The sequence below is a fragment of the Ciconia boyciana genome, chromosome 13, assembly GCF_034638445.1.
Source record: "Ciconia boyciana chromosome 13, ASM3463844v1, whole genome shotgun sequence".
Classification (NCBI taxonomy): domain Eukaryota; kingdom Metazoa; phylum Chordata; class Aves; order Ciconiiformes; family Ciconiidae; genus Ciconia; species Ciconia boyciana.
The window spans coordinates 4,878,833-4,898,494 of NC_132946.1; the positions used below are offsets into that span (position 1 = coordinate 4,878,833).

Genomic DNA, 19,662 nt, shown 5'->3' on the forward strand with positions numbered 1-19,662 from the left:
TAATTCTCCGGCTTCAGCCAATTATGACCTGCCAGGACTATCATAACAGCCCATAAATAATGTGTAACAAAATCATGGTAATGAGTCTTCTAGAAGAAAATTAGATCCTCTGTGTCTTAGCTCCATAAAATTACTTTGCTTAGAAGGGCTGCCTCTGTCATTCCCAGCACTTTCCGTTGCTTCACTGGCCATCCCTAGGCATGGGTGTGACTTGGCCAGGAGTCTGCTGGTCCTGCTAGCTGTGCATTCATCAGATTTGTTTTCACTGATTTGGCTGTTTCCTCTTTAAAGCAGACAGATCACTGCTTAACTCAACTTTTGAATGTTTTCGCTGATAAAACGTTTACTTTATCTAGACCTTGCTGATTCCTTTAACTGTTTCAACACATCCTTGGCAGGCCTGGGACATCATATTGTCCCAAGATATCTGGGTCTTTGTCAGAGGAAAGAGCTTCCAAACACAGTACAAGGTAGAAGTTAATTTTGGGGACACTTCTGTTTCACTTCCTCTCTTAAATCCTCCCAAACCTTAAGTAAGAAGGAAAAAAGAATGAAGAAAATCCATGTTACATCAGCATTTAAAAAAAATATGCTTTTCTCAGAGATTTTACAACCGTGGCTCATCAGAGAAGTTATTGCCAAATCACTGTGCAAGCGTAACAGACTCACACCCTGGTAAAACACTAGCATCACTCAGGAAGACTTCTATAAGTATGCAGAAATATATTCCCCTTAATACAGAAAGGCTTGCTGGGAACTTTCCAAAGGAGATATATACCCCATGATGTGAGCACTGTTATTGTATCAGTCCTGATGAAAGACAAAGATGGTTATAAGTGGGGAGATTTGTTTTCTGTTTCTCAGTTAACTATAGCACAGTAACCATCAATGTTACAGTAACTTGCCTAAATGATGTAATACTTCCAGTTGATTGCAATGATCAAATGGATTTTATGAAAAACAGGTTTCCTGTTTTTTACAGCAGAGGAATATTTCATGTGCTCCGCCAAGTCAGTTATTAGGTGTTTCAATACCAGGCTGAGCCTTGACAGATAGAAGAATGGTCTGACTATTACCAAACTAAGTGTCCCTAAAGTATTGAAGTCTTTTGCAATTCCACCTTGCCTTTAAAGTGAAAAATGAAACATTTTCAGGCATATTTCACCTGAGAGGAAGAATAGGCAGCGTTGCTCCTTTCACCTTATCCTCTACTGAGGCACAGTTCCTCTATTGATACTCTGGCATCAGAAGCCTACAACTCAAAGCGCACAAACGAGAAAGCCAGCATGCAGAATTTGTTTAGTTCTCACAGTCCCTCCTTCCTTTCTCCATCTCCCTATTAGAAGTAACAAGGCAGCGTGGGGAATTACCAGGGTATGACAGATAGCTTGGAAACATGGAAAACCTGTAGCTGAATTTATGCACTGACATCACCTTATCTGCTGTAATGGAGAGAATTAGGCATATTGAATCGTTCACCATACAGATATGTAATTTTGAAAACCCTTACTATTGCACAAATGTTGACAGGTTATTTTATTTACTGCATCATTAAAGGTTAAAGAGACTCATTCTCCAGTGGATTCATTTTTTCAACCCTTAATATCAATTAAAGCTAATTTCAGCTCTACCCTAATGATTAACATAAAATATGGAAAAAGCTCTAACTGAGCATTTCTGGTCATTACTTCAATTCTCTTGTATTGCTAGGGCACTTTATAGGTTCTGGTGCAGCTTTATATCGCCCATGACACAGTTAATTTTCCCCTCAGAGCTTTTTTTGTTACTGAACCCTTGAAGAAGTTGCAAAGATGCACAGAATACCTTTGATGATACGGATCAAAGTTTTTATTTAACCAGTTCATAGTTGGTGATGAGTGATGTTCTCCATGGACTTTCCTACATGGCTGGGTACAACATCTAGTTACAAATTTAAGTACATGGCCTACAGCTTCCATATCATATATATAATGTATAAGTGTACTTTGATATAGTTGTGTAGCCAGAAGTTTGCAAATGGAGCGGGGAGGACAATATAACTGTTCAAGGGAAAATGAAAAACCTTGCCTGCCACTCATGAACTGAAGCCAGTCCAGTACAGCTGGATGCATTTACCCATCTTCACTTGGCAAAATACTAGTGCCATCAACACACCATAGAGTGCCCAGAAAAATAAGTTATAGTCCATCCCCTGGACTAGATCAGGGCTTTGTGCAGCCCAGCTGAGAAGGCACAGGTGCCACACCACAGCTCCCCCATCCTGGGGCTCTCCAGCTGGCTTTGCTCTGGAATTGTAGGTAATAGGCCTAGAAAATACTTTTGGAAAGTAGACCACACAGACCAACCGCCAGCATGGCGAGCAGAGTCTTGCACTAACTTGCCCTGAGCTTGTCTAACCTTTTCAGAACTTGTCTACTTGTATCCTAATTTTAGGGTATTTATTGTTAACAAGCACTAATCTGGGATCGATCTGTATCCAAAGGTCACAGCGAGCACCAGAGGGAAGTTGAGGAGCAATACAGATGCTCCTAAGAAGGTCAGCTGCTGCCACTCAGGCTGCTCTCTGGTGGTAACCACACATCAATCAGCCCACCAGTAGCCTTAGCAACACCCATGGAAGTGAGCAGATGTCTGATGCTCCCAATAATTATAACAGACTCCAGTAGAAATCAGCAGGATGTAGAAGTGGGGGACATGCATTTGCAGATTCCCCTTGCCAAGAAATGAAGTGTTTCCCATGCTGGCTGTTGTCCTCTCATGTCCTGTCACATATAGCTCTGGCCCAGGATTCCATACGGATAAGCTCATCCATACTGCATCTATGTGCATCTTCTCAGACAGGTCACTGAACCCACCACTCTTGTTTTTCCTCATCTTTTCAAGACTGCAGGTGGCTTTCTGCTTCCCCCTCCTGAATTTTCATGTTTAGCTTTCAATGACTGGAATTAATTTGGCTGGGAGTAAGTGAAACAGCTCTCATAAGTGGAAGAGCTACCTAATAAAGTTTTAATGGAAGATATTATTCCTGTTCTTTACATTACATTAAAAGCCAGTCAGGAAATGAAAGCCCAGGAGGATTAGGCATGTTGGAAACACTCAGCAAGATAGTCTTTTCTTCAGGGAGTTCACAGTCTAAATGTTGCCCTAAGAAACAGAACGTGCAGCAAACACAGACAGCTCGTGCTATTACAGACTTAGCAAGCACGTATAGATATATATACATGCACATATGTGTGCATATATACACACACAAAGGGCAGAGGGGGATCTATTTTGTCTTTGGAGAGACTCTCCAATGCCAGGTCTGATATCCACCTGGGGAGTGTCTGGGGTGAGAAGCTTAGTGCCTAGAGCATGGCATAGTGCATTTATCTGCTCTGCACCACCAAGGTATACAACTGCTCTTTACCAGTGACATTTAAATACCAAACACACTGCCATCTTCGGGGCGGGGTTTGTGTGTCTTAAATAGAATTGGTCAGTTAGGGCTCTTCACTAACCCACAACCTGAATTTATGAAGCCTTCTCACCACCAGTTCCTCAGTGTTATTTTCTTGCTGTGCTACACTTCCGTGCAACAACAGCGAGAGCAGCTATAGTACTCCGTTTTCAGTAGCAATAGCAAAACTGGGCAGTTCTCAGCCTGCTCATAGAGGGCCAGTGACATTCAAGCCCATATCAGGAAGGACAAATAAAATGGGTCAAAAGAGTACTACAAGTTTTTGACACATTGGGCTTTGAGTTGAAAAGTCAACCTTTCAAGTTTTGGTTGGCTGAGAGGGACCACATTTAGTTATTGATGTTTAAGATATATTTTTAAGTTGGTACAAAACTAAGAATACTATATTTTTCTAAGATGGAAAGCAGATATTTACACTGTCAGCAACACTGAGAACTATAAAGTGCTAACACTTCAAAATCTCCCCTCCAGGTAGGGTATCCAAGTACTTTCAGTCCTTGGATCTGGGCTATTGCAGATCCCACCCTTACACATACCTGTCCCTAGCCTACATTGCTAACCCCAAAGAGATGGCTCTCAACACGTTCAGGCAGAGCTTGGGTGCCATCACCGTCCTCAGGTCCTGTCCTAGGACCTGCCATAGACCTCAGGGCTAAGATGGGTGAACACTATACAGATATTCATAAACGGCTTTCACACCTTCAGGTCTCAGTGTTTATCAGCACTTAGGTTTATGTGGACAATGTCATTAAGAAGTAAAATCACCCCCAACAGAAGTCCTCTGTCCTCTTTAGTGTCCAGTGCAAGAGGTCTTTTGCTACTATTTCTCTTACAAAGGTCTTGATCTGAAGTGATGACAGGTGACAAAGATCCAGCCCTGTTAGTTAGTAACTTACCTTCAGTAAGTTTGCAGACAACACCAACTGGGGCGGGAGTGTTGATCTGCTGGAGGGCAGGAAGGCTCTGCAGAAGGACCTCGACAGGCTGCATCGATGGGCCGAGGTCAATTGTATGGGGTTCAACAAGGCTCAGTGCCAGGTCCTGCACTTGGGTCACACAACCCCATGCAACGCTACAGGCTTGGGGAAGAGGGGCTGGAAAGCTGCCTGGCAGAAAAGGACCTGGGGGTGCTGGTCGACAGCCGGCTGAATATGAGCCAGCAGCGTGCCCAGGTGGCCAAGAAAGCCAACAGCATCCTGGCTTGTATCAGGAACAGTGTGGCCAGCAGGAGTAGGGCAGTGATCGTGCCCCTGTACTCAGCACTGGTGAGGCCGCACCTCGAATGCTGTGTTCAGTGTTGGGCCCCTCACTCCAAGAGAGACATGGAGGGGCTGGAGCGTGTCCAGAGAAGGGCAGCGCAGCTGGGGAAGGGTCTGGAGCACAAGGCTGATGGGGAGCGGCTGAGGGACCTGGGGTTGTTCAGCCTGGAGAAAAGGAAGCTGAGGGGACACCGTATTGCTCTCTACAACTGCCTGAAAGGAGGTTGTAGAGAGGTGGGGGTTGGTCTCTTCTACCAGGTAAGAAGTAATAGGACAAGAGGAAATGGCCTCAAGTTGCACCAGGGCAGGTTTAGATTGGATATTAGGAAAAATTCTTCACCAAAAGTGTTGTCAAGCATTGGAACAGGCTGCCCAGGGCAGTGGTTGAGTCATCATCCCTGGAGGTATTTAAAAGAGGTGTAGATGTGGTGCTTAGCGAGATGGTGTAGTGGTGGACTTGGCAGTGCTAGGTTAATGGTTGGACTTTATTATCTTAAAGGTCTTTTCCAACCTAAACAATTCTATGATTCTACAATTGCCACCCCAAGTCAAACGCATTCAAAAGCTGTTTTAAACTAGCAAAAGGCAAACTTCAAGATACCAGAGCATAAATCTTCATAGGGACCCAGCAGGCCCCAAGGTGGAAGCAATGAAGTTACTGCAACAAGAACACAGCGCTTCAAAAGGGAGAAATCTGCAATGGTGTCCAACAAGAAGCCATCACAGGGAAGTGGTCAGACCCACTGCTGTGCTAACCCAGCTCGAAGGACAGCAAGAACAGTAAGAAATTAAAATGCATGGTCACAAAACCCAGTGCACAACTTCTGGCACTGGTTTGGTTTGTTTATTATAAAGCCACATCGGCTTTGTGTTGGGTTTTCTGCCTTCTCTCTGCTTGCTGGCAGCAGCTCTAGAGAAGATCTTTGGCATTTTGCTAAAAGTTTCAGATATTGGTTTCCTTTGCAGCACCTGCTCCTTTGCAAGATGATAGAAGCTACCTCCAGGCTCCCTCCCTGAATATATGCTGCAGCTGCACAGCTTATTATTTGCCACATTTACTTAATAATCACTGAAATGCTTGGGGTTTAAACCTTGTTGCCTCTGCCTGTCTGTGTTGGCTCCCAGGTAGCCTTTGAGACCCAGCAGCCAGCCCAGCTGGGCTGTCTGGCCCCAGGGGAATGTTCCCATTCTCTAATTCACCCCTGAAGCCACAAGCAAGGAAAATAAACCCATCGATCAGCCTCCCCTTTCCTCACTCCTGATATTCATAGCTGCAAGAACAATGCAGGAAAGAACATCAGGCCAAATGTCAGTCGGCTGAACACGTATCCGAGTGCAACCTGCACGTGCCTCTGTCCCAGGGCAGTAATTGCCCAGGCAGACTAATCTCCAAAGTCCTAAGCTTTTCCTGACAAATAGCTGCTGAAATTGTTGTCCATTTGAGTATTCATCTTTCATTTGTAATTTCATTTTAAATCCATTTTTGCAGGGTTTGCTGGACTTCAACCAAAATTGCTTTCAGAAATATGGGAAATCTGAGGGTGACTATTTTTCCCAGGCAAGCCTTATCTCACTGCAGCCTCTAAAGCACAGCCAACCATCTAAGTCAGAGGGTGTGATCCCTGGGAAGGGTCCATTAGAAGAAGCAATCTTAAAAGCACATTATGTACTTGTTAACCTGGCCTTCCAGGTGAGAACCCCAAGTAGTTCGCATTTGATGGCTTCCACTGCAAATCAGTAATAAAAAAAATCTGGTTTTGAGATAAGCAAGATCCGAAAGAATTTATAACTCAGGTGGTTTCCTGGTTAACATTTTGTGGAAGAGGCTGTGCACAGCCACCACTGTGCTGAGACGCAGGGAAGAAGGACAGCAAGGCAGGGAGCAGCAGCTAAGCCGGCTAGAAAGGATCTGCAGCTTCAAACACATCGCAACAGTAGGTGGGCTTTTTGAATAAGGAGAAAATTCATTAACTTGATGTCAAAGATCACATAGAATTTAACGAAATCCTTAAGTAAAAGATGCTAAGCGTTTCTTAGGCCTCCTGGATCTTTCCTTGAAGATCTGCAAAGAAATGTGAAGGAACTGCTCCACTTTTAGTACCATGCTGCGAGATTAGATGCTATCCTGCTATACATTCTTTTTTATAGCCCACTTTCTATTTTTATTCCTGTTCTACTGTGGAAGTGTTTGCTAATAATGTATGATAGGATGCTTTGTCATGAAAAAACCTTGTATCATTTATCTGTTTCTGAAAAGAAACTCACTACAAATCTAATAAGGAAAAAAAAATCCTATTCTAGCTCCTGTTGGAGGAAAGGGATTGATTTATGGAGAGAGATGAAAAGCACTAAGTGTGTATTGCTTGGCAAAATGAGGAATTGTAGAGAACTGTCTTTATGCATTTGAAGGGTGTAAACATCAAAGAGGCAGAGGAGCTATTTAGAGCATTAGGAGGAGGCACATCTAGGAGACAAGAGCTGAAATTAAATGAACATCGTTAACTTAAAAATCATACTTCTGCCTGCAAATCTATTTCCTGGTATTATTACTTGTAGCACTCTGATGAGTATAAATGAAGCTTATAGAAAAAATATCTAATCTATTTTTCCTACCTGATCACCAGACCTCACTGTAAAGTTTATGAAGCCCAGCTCCTGCAGCTCTTCCTGAAAGTCTGGGAGAAGAGCAACCTTTAAATCTCCCCCCCCGCACCTTCCTATTGCCAACAAGGGTTGATCAGTATGATGGGTTACTCCCCTCCCCTGCTCTCTGATTGCAGCCTGTGTTGGCTATCTGGGGTCTGACTCACTGAAGCTGTGTGGGTGTAACAGCTTTTACCCCAGCAGATGGATAAGTTCCCAATCATTAATAACCCTTCTGAGAAACAATAGCATCCTTGCTCGCACCCCGCAGGAAACCCACGCATGGTCCTACAGGATGCCCAAACTTGTCTGCCTGGGATTCAGTTAATTGCCCCCTGTCCTGAGCTAAAGCATCAGGGGAGGAAAAAGCGCCGTAGGAAATAAGTATCTTTGCTCTCATCGAGGCTTTGGACTACACTTCAAAAAGCTGCTGAACGTCATGCAGCCTGATGGTGTACAGAGATCTCAAGGATAAAGTTTTGCTCTCCGTAAAATCAGGCGTTGCCAGCTGCCTGTGCCCAGCTGTGGGAGTGGGACGGTGGCAGAGCTGTGCCCGGCTCTCGGCTGGGCCCTCCACCGCTGCGGAAGCACAGAGCATGCCGGCGCTGCGGGGGTCTGCGCATCCATATGTATGTGCTTGGATAATTGGAAGTGTCATGCAGCTGGAGGCTCACAGCCGAAAAATATCATTTGGTTACATACCTCCCTTCTGATTCCTACCAGACAGCACAGGATAATGAGACCTGCCCCTCTCCATGCCTTCGTTCCTCGAGAAGCATTTTACAGCTGACCAATGCTGACAGTGACAGCAGAGGAGAGCAAGGGAGGGCTCCTTGCTCTCAGCCTCCCCAGAGAAATCCTCAAATCCTTCCAGAATTACAGATTCCTTTTATGTTATTTTTTTTCTCCCCAGATTTTTAGTCTAAGGGGGATACTGGACTCTGCTCTCACCTTAGCCATGAAAAAGAAGTAGAGAAGAGGCTTTCTGTGCTCCCTCACTACCTTGACCAGCAGGAAAAGAGGTAAAACCCAGGGGAACAGAGGCAACTAAATTGCTAAGTCAGAGCACAGAGGCCATGCAGGCTGCAACTTTCCAAACAGTCTGATCCCTTCAGTCGGAAACCAATTCATCATTAAACACAGTATTTCATGTGTGCAAATAAAAAAGGAAAGAAAATTATTGCAATAAGATTCTGATAATAGCAAAGATTCACAACTAAATGTGTGATATTTTAACAGAAAGCATATATTAATGTATAATAACATGATGGCTGTGAATGACAACCTCTGATTTATATTCCTGGTGTTTCCAGCCCTAAAGCATCATAAGAACATTGTAATGAAAAATGTTCAGAAGTAAATAGGAAAGGACAAACCTCTGTGTGTAAGAAGGGAATTACTCTGCTTCCCATACCCCTGCCTGGGGGCACCAGGGTCCTGCACTTGTTCACAACCAAAACCATCAGATCCTAAAGGAATCAGGTTTCTGATGTAGTCACAGCTCTGTGCAAAGCCTGTGCAGCAGGCTGAGGAAGGCTTATCTAAACCACAGGCTGGCAGCCGCAGTGCTCAGACACAGGGCTGTGGCTGCGAAGGGGACACAGGTGGCTGGGGCAGGGCTGTCCCCATCCTTCCCTGGGCACCACCACGAGCACCCTGCTCCCCCCCTGCAACCCTTGCAGCAGGCTCACACTTATGCAGCTTGAGTCACAAACCCGCCAGTTTTAATCCTGAAGCAGAGCAAGGTCTTACCATGCTGGCCTTAGGTGGAAAGGCCACCTTCTTCAGATGGATGATGGGGCTCCATGGTCAGGCAGGCACATGGATGTGCTTGCACTGGAGACCTATGGTCCTCCAGGTGAGCTCAGGGAGAGGACTGCTGGTGCCAGGCTGAGCTTAAATGGGCTCTGGACCCATGGGTGGGGGTGGAGAGCATAGGTGAGGCTGGTCAGGGTCGTTAAGACCTGTCAGTGCCTGGGCAGGTTCATGATCTGCACAAGGCTCTGAAACTCTGCCCCTGCTGAGGATGCAGGAGATCCTCTTCCATCCTTAGCAGGAGGAAACTTCTGCCTGACAATTTAAGGCCTAAGTTGAGGTTTGAGTGTCTCCAAGCTTGGTGCATGGGTAGGAAGCATAAAAGCCCATTTCAGGCCTTAAACACTAAATCTTTGTTATCTTTTCTACCCTTTTTTCCCCAGTGTGTTTGGATCTGACAGCCTGGATGTGGCACTAGTACTTCAGAATGTGCACCGAGAAAATGAGCAACCCCAGCCACCCCTTTGTCAGGGTAAGGAGTAAGTAACTAGTTAATTTTGAAGTTATTTTTTCCTTTTTCCTCTTAGCAGCAAGAGGAAAAAAAAATTTAAAGTAATACTTCAGCTTTCAGGTGACTGGGATGGACTTTTGATGATCAAATTCTGTGATCATCCATACCCAGGCTTCTCTTGCTGCTTGCATTTATCTAGGGAAGAGATTAGCTTCAGCAGTCAGCAGAGTGGAATCAGTGCATGTAAGATCAAAATGGGGTCCATCTAATAGATAGCAGGTAGGAAAGACTGTAACAGAGCAGCAGTTTGGCAGCGGCTCCTACGGCATGGGATGTGAGAGATGTAGGAAAATTCAAGATGATCAAACAAAGGGAAGGAGACCGTCCAACACTCTGAGTATTTTAATGTTGGGCTTCCTCTGTCCTTTCACCTCCCCTTAACATGAGTACAACATTTTCACTGCAGGCTTTCATAAACTGTGGCAATAACTGGAGCAGAAAGGTAGTAACCCGTACGAGGCCCAGTGCGTAGCTGCATTGCCCGCAGGAGAGCTGAAGAAGAAATCAGCCTGCTGTGCGTTTCCTGATGCCGCAGGCTACCGCAGAAGATGCACCATGCCAGGGCATGTGGCTTTGTAAGTGAGAGATGAGTCCATTTATTTCAGGAGTGAATCTGGCCTGGGGCTGGTGCTATTTAGAATAAAGTTGGACTCAGTGACCTGTGGAAAGCACTTGTTCAGCACCTGGTTCAGTTAAGAGCCCAGTTTGCAAACAGAAAATCTGGATGTTCTACCAATCAGAGCACGTCCAAATGCTGTCAGAGTTTACTGTTGAGGTTAGGATTTTCCTGTCTCTTGGTGAAATGGACTTTTGTTCTCAGGGCATCGTATCCATTTCATAATGCATTTTGCTGTCTTCTAGATGTACGTCCTTTCCTTAGTCCTTCCCTCAAAAGAGTAAATGTCATGGTCCTCCCCCAGATCTCTGAAGCTCTTCTCGTGGTCAGTTATTAAAGCAAAGTCAGAAGAAAGATGCTCAGAAGTGAGGAGATCACAGTGGAGCAAGGAAAATCTGGGTGCGGAAGCACCCAGCAGAGAGGAAGAGCTGGAAGAAGACGTGAAAGACTGCCTTGTGCTGCTGGTCCCTGTGCTAGCAGGTCATGGAGATCACAGCGCATCACATGCAGGGCACCCAGACCAAAAAAACCCACAGTAGACACTAAAACACAGCCAAAACAAAGGGCAGACTGATGAATGAAGCCATTACAGGTGACGGGGGACAGAGACACAAAGCAGAGGAGTTGAAGTGTTGCTTAATGACTTGTGTGGGGGTGTAGGAGAAGATGGAGAGACAAAACATCCCAATCACTGTCAGCTCCTAATGGGTACAAAATGCTCATCTGAAACCCAGCAGAAGGTTGCTGGCCCCAGGAGAGCGCAAGGAGGAGTCAGCAGCCAGCACCGCTTACCCTCTGCATCACCACAACTTAACCCTGAACCACCTACATGCATATCTTGGTGCTTGTGAGCATGTGGGGCTGTCAGTGAGCAAAAGCAGGCTTGTTTCTGTTTTTTTTTTACAAGTTCACCTTCCTCCACTGCACTGTCTTGAGCTGAGGTTTGCCGCATTACCTGGGGCATGCTGCAGCGTGAATTGCTACCCAGGAAACGTATGATGGGGATTTTGGAAAGTCACTCATCTCTGTTGATCTCCCCACTTCTGTTGACTGTGAAATTGTGGGTTGGGGATGTGTGGTAGGACTGTCTGGGATGGCTTCGCTCTCCAACAGCTATGCTCAGAAATCCTCGCAGGAATCAGTCTGCAGCACTGCTGTGGGTGGCTGCTGCCTTTCTCTGCCCAGGGGTAAGTTTCTTGCAGTTGACAATAAACTCTACAGGCTTAATCATGAGCCAGGAAAGTAAGATGCTGGGTTCTCATCTAAAGGCAGCATCACAAAAGGCTGCATCACCACCAGGCTCCTGGAGGGAGGGCAGCAGATCTGCAATTGTTCACCCAACTTAAGTGCAGAGAGACCGTTCCTTTGCAATGTGTATATACTTTTGCATGAGAAATTCCTATAAGAGGAGTAATTATAGAAAAAGCATGTCTCCTAACTAAAAGAAAAGGAAAGAAAAGAATAAGCACGTATGACACCACCTGGGGTACATCAATCGGAGCAGACCAGTGAAAGATAACAGGCTGGATAAACTCTTCATAGGAGCCGCCAGCTATTTATCTAAATTGCATTTCTCAGCACTGTTGAGAAACACTCCCCCTTCTTTTAAAGGACAGATGAAAGCGGGACTCCTGTGATGTCTCTTCTCCTCATCCCTCCTCACACCTCCCCACCCATCTGGGAACTACTCTCTGCTTTGGGAGCCCAGCAGCTGCCTAGTCACCAAGCCACCTAACACAAACCAGGCTCTTCCCTCAGCACCAAATTTACTGGTTTGGTGATATTCTGGCCTCTGCTTTGGCAACGATGGGCTAATTTGAGATCCAAACACAACTGTTTGCCTTTTTAAGCCTATTCCAGTCTTGCACTGGGTTTATACCGCTTTGGGGGTAGGAGGATATGGGGAATACGCTCTCCGCATCGTTCTCTTCATCAGGTAGCAGAGCTGTGCTGCATTCATCCATCCCTTAGACCAAGAATGTTTCACCAACTGATTTAATTACATGAAGCTTATGCAGGAGTTACAGAAGGATTATCTGGGTTTTATCATGGTTATTATAGAAAATGATTATATTGTTACTATTACAGAGTTACAAAAAGTAAAGAGGAATTACAGGAAACTTGGCAAGAGCTCATTAACAGTATGGTGCAGTCTGCAGGAGCTAATTAAAAATGCCTATACCTCATCATAACCACTTGTCTCATCACAGCCTCCATTCCCTATGTCTCTTTCTCTGGATAGAGTGAGAGGGAATGATCTCTTCTCGCTGGTGAATGAGCATACAGCAATATATACTGAGTAGAGCGTAATACAAATGGTTTTATGCTGGGATATGAAGCCACCAGCTCTGTTCTTGCCTGCCTGAGCTGTGGGCTGACTGTCCTTGCCTTGCACACAAAGCCACATTAAATGCTCAGGAATCTCCTAGAGTCACTTCAAGAAGTATCTCAGCCAACCATGCCAGGCTGGATGCGAGAAGATGGAGACTGTAACCCCCGCGGAGATGCTGCCTGGGAGGTTTGAAAACAGTATTAAAACAGCATAGTAACACAAGCATTTACATATACTGGGCTCAAAGTCTTACAAAAGTCACTGGTATCTCTGGTGTCTCTGTTTCCAGCAATACGTTGGTCTAGGAGGGCAGGATTTTCTCAGAACATCTGTATCTTTTCTGTAGGATTGCTCCTGCTGCATGCTTTCAAAGCAAACCAAAAAAATGACACAGCTTCCAGTTAATCTGTGTTATCTGGAAAGATGAAATCAAGGTGAAATTCAGTTTGTCAACAGGGGTGTGAATGCTGACAGGAGATGGATCGGAACAGGCGAACATGAGCCTTAGGATTGCCCAACAAGTAATTTCTCACACACACGACGCACGACGCCTGGATGCAGATGGATATTCTTGAGATGACATTTGATGAACTTGTTTTCTTTTGGAGTTTGAATCGAAGGGGTCTGTAGGAAAAGCAGAGAAATAAATCCCAAAAGCCGTGGTGGTTGTGATGCCATTTTCTGTTCTGCTCCGTGGTACTGGCCAGCCTGGAGGAGACCAGAGCCGAGAGGCAGAGCCAGCCTGCCTCACTCTCCAGGGAATGGAGGGTACTTACATTTCTTAATCCACCCCAAAATATCAGTCTCTTGGAAACAAATTCCTTGTCATGTTTAATCTTCGCACACATTTTCAGTAAAGCAGATGGAGTGGATGCTGAATTAACGAAATCCTCGAGCCTGCTCCAGCTGAAATCAGATGTAAAATCAACCTCAGCAGCGCTGAGATTATGCTTCTTGTGGCAGCAAGGACCACGTCTGAAGTCCATTGGCCTCCAATGCAACCTGGCTGGTCCTCAGTCCTCCAAGACACTGCTCCTCTGTGCAAGAGTTTACAACCTCTTGGCCAACTACAGGCTCTCCCCCTTCCCAGCCTTCTCTTTGACACCAGTTGACCATGGCTTTTCGTTGTTTCTTTGACCGGATAGACTTCATGTCCATAACCTCAGGCAGAAGTCAGAACTATTTTGCCCCAAACCATGTATTTTTTTAATGTTCCATCCTAAGGAGAACCTCTGTTAGCTGTATTATTATTATTATTATTATTATTATTATTATTATTATTATTATTATTGCCTGGCCTCCTTGGCAACCGGGAACACTTTTTCTCAAAACCAATCAATTAAACCTCACCACTATGCCTGTTGGGCAGGCCTGTCTGACACTCAGAAAAGAAAAACCATATACTGAAAATCCTGGCACTTCCCCAGGATTGCTAGAAAAATCAGGATTTTGTTCCTGCAACTTCTGTGCACTTTCCCCTTTTCAGCTTTCCCTGCCAAGCTTCATCCTCAGATGCATTCCTGCCTGAAACTGTGTTGTATCAGCCGGTCTCCCAGACATCCTCTGCTTTCACAGGCAGTTTCAACCGCACACAGCAGCCCAGCTGCTGCCCCAGATGGGGAAATTGCTTTTTGCAACAGCAGCAATCAGTAAAGGTCTTGGTGGATGCAGCAACCCATGGCTCACTTCCATGGCTTTCCCAGGAGATGCTGCAGACAGAGGTGGGACACTGAACTCAACTGAGATTTCCCAACACAGAAAAGAGTTGAAGAGCTGTTATATTGTTTGGGTGGCCAAACACGAGTCATTTCTAAACCTAGATCATGCTTTTCTCCCCCTGAAATCATATTATCTACTAAACCAAAACAAAAATTCCTGGTGAAATCAAGCCGGGTCATCTCTCCTGAAATGAGGACAGTTATGAGGAGCATGAACTTATCTCCCCTTTGAGTTTATCCATCCTCGTACCTGGGACAGACTGAGAAAGAGTCTGGAGGGACAGCATAACCCATCTGGGATGGGCTGGACTGGCTGGAGAGAGTGTATATCCCAGCAGTCCCCATCCCCGGGAACCAAACAGGGATGCAATGCTGCAAAATCTCACTTGAAACAAAACAACCCCAAAAGTCTGATGAGAAATCTAGATTTTCTTGTGGTAAATTACTGAAACAGAAATTAAAAGAACTATATAAATTCTTTTAGAATTAGCAGAGATTAACACAGTGGTATAAACTGTAATACAGGCTAAGAAAGGCAACAGTGTAATCTTCAGGATTTTACGTGTATTCAGCGCATGTAGCATGAGGCGTCTTGACATACACGTACAGTGGAAATCAGCTGAAAGGAAGAAAGAGCACCGAGTGGCGAGAAATTAGGAGACAGAAAAGAGGGAGGGGGATTAATCAGCATTAGTGCTGCTTTCAGTCACTGGGTTCCCTATAGAAATTAAATGGCTTGACTCGTACCAAGTTGCCCATTATCAATACATGCCGTTGCTTTCGTTTCTCCTTTCCTGGGCAGGTGGCAGCCATGTCCTTGTGCTGCAGCCTTGGCTACAGCGTGAAGGGGTTAATTTGCTCTTGCTCCCCATCTCTTTAAATATAACTCATAAATTTGATTGTTTGCTTGTTTTTATTACAATAGCTGTAGCTCTTCCAGAGAAAATACACCTCGCACCAACACACTGCAGTTTTCCGAAGTGAAGTTTAAGCCTCCTTCAGCAAATGTAATGGTCACAGGTTTTAAACCTTACGATGAGGGCAATGAGCTATTACTGGCCACAGCATAAAAGCAAAATACAAGCCCTCACAACCCAGAGCCTGCAGCTCCAAAATATGGATGTGACATAACAAACATATATATATATATATGTAATCCTTTGTATATCTGTCATATATACATATGTTACATACGTATGGTACTTGCATACATATAAATATGTATACATACATACATATACATATAGTTGAAGTGGCCACAAATGATATCTAAGAAAAACAAGTCTCTCTTTTTCATTACCACCTGTAATTCCACCTGGGCTCATTACTTCTTTCACTGAAGTAATGAATAAAGTAATAATTCTCCCTAAAAGCTGTGCTGTGTATTTCACTGCTGGAACACCATCCCGGTACATCAACAGAGCGCTGGGACGGGCATTAGGAGTGGTCAGATCCAGGTATAAGAGGTGAACTTTCCTCTCTACCCCAAATTAAGAAAAAACCCAGCAGTTTAAGGAGATTTACACTTATTTTCATGCTGTAAGCCAGACCAAGCTGGAGCTGGGTGAGGCTGCAAGCATCTGGAGGTCTTCATGAAGCCAGCACTCAGCATGAGTTGGAAACTTGGCCTTGTGTCCCTGAATAAGCCAAAAATAGTTTGTCCATGGGGACTGACTGACCTCCGTGCTCCCTTCCTAACTCTGTGTATTTTATCTGATGGGCTTCAAGGGATTTCCTCCGATTATTGCAGATGTCTCTGGAGATACATTCAAAAGGATCCTGAATGCCTGTAAAACCTCTCCCTGTGAAGTCAGCCCACGAGAGACCCACGGAGGAGATGTAAATCTTGGGAGGTTTTATAGCAGCTCCTCCAACATCTGTAATTCCTGTATCAGCAAACACTCTACACGTTGCTCTGGGAGTGGGATGTAGAGAAGAGAGTTATTTCAGAAAGCAACTACTTAATATCTACAGCTCTACATGACAGCCAAAAAAACGTAATCCCAAATAGCTTTCCTAATTCAGACTGTATTAAAATGTATATATATAAAGTAACAGCGTTTCACTCACACCGTCATTTTCCACTGGCTGGTCATGGATAAACTCTCAATCACGTCCAGACCCTGCTGTGCTACCACGAATGCTGGAATAGTTAAATATTCGTGCTGGCTCTCTTCTAGTGGTTTTCTTTCCTAAAAAGAGGGAAATGATTGCCCCATTCTGGATGCAAAGGAGGTATTTGGGTTAAGAGCAGAGCTGCACAAGGCGTTTTACTGGGTAGTAACAGAGGCAACAGAACGGGGATGAAAAATGAGGGAGTGAGAAGAGGGTTTTGGTGCGTGTTGGTATTTTGATAGCATACCTAATTTTGGCCAGAGTAAAAACAGACTGCTTTAGTTGCAGGGAGGTGATGGGTTTATAGCCTATCCTACAAAACCGGAATGTGTTTTGTATAAAGCGTGCCATAGGAATGAGAGGAATCAATACAGAGATGCCTCTGTGTGTGCGTGTTTTATATTAAGACTTAGTTGATGACTTCTCGTCATTTGAAAGAAATGTTCAGCCTCAGTGCTTGAAATTATCCAGCTGCAGCATTTTCTACTCAATCCAATCTCCAGTTAATTTGATCCTTCATTTATCTTGAACAAAGCCTCCTAATAAAAACATTTGTATTACAAATGATACACTTGATCAATGAGATTGCTTTAGGCAAGTATTTGATAATTTGAACGCTAGCTATAAAAAGTTCTCATTTAATCAATGTAGCTGGCCAAAATTTGGAGCAAGAGAAAGGCCCAAACCTGTACATCACTAAACAAGCCAGACTATAATTAAATATCAGGTTATTTAGATGTTCTTACCAACATTATTGTTAGAACTGGCTTGTGTAATCTATGTGATATTAGCTCTAATTATTTTTGGTAACACAATTAAATATTTAGTTCACTCAAAGTGACAAGAAAGGAATGAATCAAAATAAGAAGCTGGCTGGGCAGGGAACTATTAATTTTCTTTCAATCCTGTAATTCCTTTGGTCAAATCAATGAGATAAATACGTGGACGGAAAAAGCCAATGAACATACACACGAACAGTATCCAGGTCCCACGCAGGTCAGTAAATGATATTAAACCCTTTGCAGGGGCTGGGAAGCTGCCCTTGGGAGCATTCAGGTCTGCTGCATTTCTGAGATGGCTTTTTAAACATATGAGAGCTTCAAGGTCACGGGCTGCTCTGCTATGGGTGGTATGTTCTCCCCCCCAGGCCTGGGTCTGAAGTGGGAAACATTATCCCTTGGCAGCCAAAGTGGATTTCTGCTATATTGCATCTGCTGCTATCCCTGGATGCTTTGAGAAGCAATCATGGTGCTTGGAATTTTAGCCTGTGTTTATTTTCATTAATGGTGGTATTAATCAGCACTTTCCTCCGGTCTCCACAGACCGCTCAGGGATGCTCTTGGAAAGCAAAGACAAATTCCAGGTCAGGGTTCCTGTTGTTTGCTATTATTATATGTGAAGAGTGAAATCATTCCTCTCTTTGCTCAGATTTCTGCATGAACACACTGAAAAACTTCTAGGAGCTCCAGCATCCCTCCTGCACCCTGGTCGAAGAGCTTTATTTTGACATGGCTACCAGCAGATGTATTATGAAAAAAATTCAGAAGGTCTAAAGAATGTTCACAGTGTACATCAGGCTATTTTATTTTGTTTCTTCAACCCTTTTAAATCAGCATTTTTAGGACTTCATTTAAAATGGAAGACCAGGAAGCAGCGCGGTGAGTACTCTCTCCTGTCACATCGTGCGCCAAGTTGTACAACACAACAGCCTCAGATCTCCTTCAATCCATCACTTATTTCCCTCTAGAAACTTTTTTTCACTGGATTGTCTTTGACTGTTATTTATTTATTTGGTTAGTTGACTTCAAGGGACATTTCTCCCGGCTGGATAAAGACATTTTACAAACAAATGCATGGAAACATTTTTGATAACGCTGCAGAAACAGCCAGCGCGCTGGGTCCCCGTGGGCAGGTAATGCTTTGTGTCATTCAGCAGCCACCGCTCTGCTCGATTAAGGAGCAGCATTTTTCACAGCCGGCACGGCTGCTACAACATCCGGCCCCAAGCAGTGTCGAGGACCAAAGCGGGAGGAATTAAAGGGCTGCTCGAGGTTCCACAGGGCTCTAAGGACTCCCCTGGGGAGGATAAAAAAGAATTAGAAAGGGCTTTTATTGACAAGGATATGTTGCTTGTGCTTTGATACACACACAAAGGAGAGTAATTGTAAGTATGGGGAGGAAGGTTCTCCATGGCTGAAACTATCATTTATACCCTGTGGAGAGTTAAAAAACCCCTCCGCTAAGAACTTGGGTAGACACTCTACCTCTTGTAGTGTTTTACAAGCCACCCCAAAAGGCCCAAGGCCCAAAAAAGGGTTACTGAATAGGCAGAAAGGATTTATAAAGCAGCAACAGATAACGAATATTTTTCCCCCATGGTTTCAAAGAGCTCCATGTCTCCTGCAGCACCCCAAGACACTGAGAGGGGAGGAAAGATGCACCATCACCATCAGCGAAACGTGTTCTGCAAAAAGACCCACCTTTGGGTGAGTCTGCAGCTGCCAACGGAGAGGCAAACACGGCGTAGGCATCCGTTCAGCATCTGGAGAGGAGAGCATCTGCTTCGAGACACCCCGACGTTTACTTTGAGTGAGAAATCATCGCTCTAGCTGTAATACTTCACGAGCGAGACATATCAAGTGAATGGAATCCACACAAATGAGGTCGTTAGCATAACCGAATACGCTCTTCATTCCTTCAAGAATGAAAAATATGAGTAATTCCCTGGCAAGGCCCAATTACAGCCTGCCAGCACTAGCACATGGGTTATATCTATTATGAAATAATAAGATAACATTAATAAGATTCCCAGAAAGAACATTAGACAGGCAATCTCCCAACTGCATACAACCAGTCTAACTATTCAGGCTGTCTCCTGCCTGTGTAGCTCAACATTCGCCAGGTCTTTCTTGTCATCTTTAGTGGGAAAAGTTCAGGTCTACCAGCTTTTAAGCAGGAGGCTCCGAGTGGGAAACGGGGCGAGAGCTCTGGGAGTGCTGAGAAACACCAGGTAGCTGCTCTCTTTTAAGGAGTTTCAGTATCAGACATAAATGTGAGAGCTACGGCAAACAATCATACTGCTCGTGAAATGTTACTGTAGATACAGAACGATGCCGGCAGCTGTATATTGGGTCGTTAACCTGAGTGCACAAGCACGGCTCAGACACGTGCCGGCGGTGCTTCCAGCTTCTCG

General features: G+C 44.6%; 1 long non-coding RNA gene across 1 annotated transcript; it reads right to left on the reverse strand.

The window, feature by feature from the left end:
• Positions 1-12,323: 12,323 nt before the first annotated feature.
• Positions 12,324-17,069, reverse strand: LOC140658943 (uncharacterized). Its single transcript, XR_012044930.1, has 3 exons — positions 16,425-17,069; positions 13,413-13,542; positions 12,324-13,260 (listed from the first exon to the last, which is right to left on the reverse strand). It is a non-coding gene; the product is annotated as an uncharacterized lncRNA (long non-coding RNA).
• Positions 17,070-19,662: the final 2,593 nt, after the last annotated feature.